The 3,154-nt window shown below is 54.7% G+C and overlaps 1 pseudogene; it reads left to right on the forward strand.

Moving 5' to 3' along the window:
- The first annotated feature begins 2,232 nt into the window (after nucleotides 1-2,232).
- Nucleotides 2,233-2,916, forward strand: LOC125531013 (annotated as a pseudogene).
- Nucleotides 2,917-3,154: the final 238 nt, after the last annotated feature.

Consider the following 3,154-nt stretch of genomic DNA (forward strand, 5'->3'; position numbering starts at 1 on the left):
TATAAACCGGAGGGTTTAGTCCGTAGGACCACCAACAACAATCATACCATAGGCTAGCTTCTAGGGTTTAGCCTCTCTGATCTCGTGGTAGATCGACTCTTGTAATACTCATATCATCAAGAACAATCAAGCAGGACGTAGGGTTTTACCTCCATCAAGAGGGCCCGAACCTGGGTAAACATCGTGTCCCCTGCCTCCTGTTACTATCCGCCTTAGACGCACAGTTCGGGACCCCCTACCCGAGATCCGCCGGTTTTGACACCGACACTCGGTGTTAGTCCTTTTCACTGGGCTTTGTATTTCACGTTGTAAACTACATATGAGCTGCAATATATATATATGCCACTTTTGCGCTTTTTCTTGTTATTAATAAAGAAGAATAGGTTGATCTTAAAAGTGACCATGTGAACCTTAGGGTTATGGCATCAACGGCAAAGGCTGACCCGTCTGAGATGCGACCATCAAGGAAGAAGCTTGTTTAATTAGCACAACCAGAGATGGATGGATTTGTTGAGACATATGTTAAGTGTTCCGGTGGTATCCTTACCAGCCTAAGAGCATCTACAACCAGGCTAAGCAAACTCGTGCCCTCAAACACCCGCGGACGCGGGCGCGGACGCGTCCGCAGTCGTTTGAGGGTCCGGATTTGCCTAGCCCAGTTGTAGATGCTCTTAGGCTGGTAAGTAGGGCGCGTCTGCGGGCAATGTCTAGTTAGTCCTCATATTTGCTCATCTGTATCCGAATACCTCACACTATAGATCTTAAATCCATACGAAAACATGCAAATGATAAAATCCACATACTACGTAGATCAACTACCCTAATCCTAGTCGGAGATGTCTACTGTCTCCGTGCCCGGCTCCGGACATATGGGCAGCAACCGCAGCCCCAGCTCTTGCTGCTCCTTCGGCTCCTCCATGTTGGCTTTCGCATCCCTCTCCGCTTCAACCTCGTTGAAGAGCGCGTCGGTCTCCGCCCCTTCCTGCCGGATGAACCGCTGGTTGGCCTCCACACCTGCCTCATCCTGGATGGCCTGCTGCTCCGCCATCTCAGCCGCTTGGGCCATCGCGAACTTCGCCTCGGTGTCCTATATGTTGAAGCCCGGACCCGACACTAGCTTCTGCTCCGGCTGCTCCATCTCGTCCTCCGTTGGGCCCGCAACCTCCATCGGAATCGGCTGCTACTCGTCTCCTTCCTCCCCCTCCGCTTGCTACTGCTCCTCCTCCTACTTCGACTCCGGCGAGTTCGGAGGCAGCCCGACATCAATGCGGGCGGTGCGCCTCGCCCGGATCTCCTGCTCGATCTAGTACTGGTGCTCCGACATGAGCATAATGTATGTGGGTATCTTTTGCTGGACCATGGCGGAGCTGAAGAGCGTGGGAGTGGAGCGGGAGAGAGGAGGTGGATGGGCTCGGGCTGGCAGCGCGGAGAGGGAGGAGGTGGATGTGCTCGGGTTGGGGACGCCAACCGACTTAGATAGCTACATTTGGTCTCGGGCGGCAAGCCGGAGCGGCGTCACGCGTCGTTCACACGCCCACTAGAGGAGACGTCCGTCAGACCGCCGGGTTTCCGGGTGGTTCCGTGTGGGAACCCCTCGTCAGTCCGACGCGACAGACGCGCCCGTGCACACCTTGATATGAGGGGTGCTGGTTAGCCTGTGCGTTTGAGGCCCGTTTGAGGAGCCCGTCTGAGTTGAATTTTTGTGACCGCTCTGCGACCGGACCGTTCGCCTGCGCGTTTGAGGCGGTTTGGGGTGTCCGACTCTGCGACCAAACCGTTCACCCTAGCGTTTGAGGCGGTATGTTGGCATCCGACTGTGGATGCTATAATAATAGTACAATTTTTAAAGTAAATCCAGACATAACTCTTCAGAAAGGCTTTGATACATCTTGATGTTAAAAAATGGGAACATGATAAGCAAGATTGATACGGGAGAGGCCAATGAGACTGGTAAAAATCATCGATCATAGCACGGTCCATTTAACATTTTCGGAAGACCAAAATGCCTGTACTGAGAAAGAAAAAACACCGAAATGCATCGACGCCTCGTACAGAGTCTACCGCTCACGAGGCACACGGATCGCGATCCGCGTGACGCTTGCAAACTCGAATCCCCACCCTCCATCTGCATTCGATCCAACGGCGCCCGTGCCATCCTCCGTTCCCCCGCCCGGCCGAAATCATCGCGCGCAGAGCACCAAACCCGTCGTCAATCCTATTTAAATCCCGCCATTCTCCAGGAATCCACCACCGCGAAAAATCTCAATCTCAGTCTCCATCTCCATCTCCAAACCGCAGCAGCAGCCCATCCCTCGCCGCCGCCCGCCTCCCGCAGCTCCGATGGCCCGCACCAAGCAGACTGCCCGCAAGTCCACCGGCGGCAAGGCGCCCAGGAAGCAGCTCGCCACCAAGGCGGCGCGCAAGTCGGCGCCGGCCACCGGCGGCGTCAAGAAGCCCCACCGCTTCCGCCCGGGAACCGTCGCGCTCCGTGAGATCCGCAAGTACCAGAAGAGCACGGAGCTGCTCATCCGCAAGCTCCCCTTCTAGCGCCTCGTCCGGGAGATCGCCCAGGACTTCAAGACCGACCTCCGCTTCCAGTCCTCCGCCGTCTCCGCGCTCCAGGAGGCCGCCGAGGCGTACCTGGTCGGGCTGTTCGAGGACACCAACCTGTGCGCCATCCACGCCAAGCGCGTCACCATCATGCCCAAGGACATCCAGCTCGCCCGCCGCATCCGCGGGGAGCGCGCCTAGGCTCTGTATCCGCCCTGTGTCAGCTGCCCTTGAATCCCGCTAGATGTTTATGACTCTGTAGTTGTCTGCTCCTCCTTATGTTTCCCTCCTTGTATTTCTAATGGATGCCATCAAATGTTCAAATCTCTGGTTTGATAAATGGGATCACGCATATTTTCTGATAAATCTCTGGTCTGTTCTACATTTTTTTTACCGCTGGATCTGTTGTGCGTGATTGTCTGATTTGTGGGTTCACCGTAAGTAAGAATTCCATTTGTGCATCTGCAGCAAGACTCTGATGTGAAGCGAAGTTGCAGATCTGATGTTCTCTTTTGAGCAACTAGTAATTCTTGCTGCTCAAAAGAGCAGATCTGCTAAATTCTGCAGATTGGTAACTGTTTTCCCACACGGTGCTATCAGATCC

This window comes from Triticum urartu, unplaced genomic scaffold, assembly GCF_003073215.2.
Source record: "Triticum urartu cultivar G1812 unplaced genomic scaffold, Tu2.1 TuUngrouped_contig_6720, whole genome shotgun sequence".
Classification (NCBI taxonomy): Eukaryota; Viridiplantae; Streptophyta; class Magnoliopsida; order Poales; family Poaceae; genus Triticum; species Triticum urartu.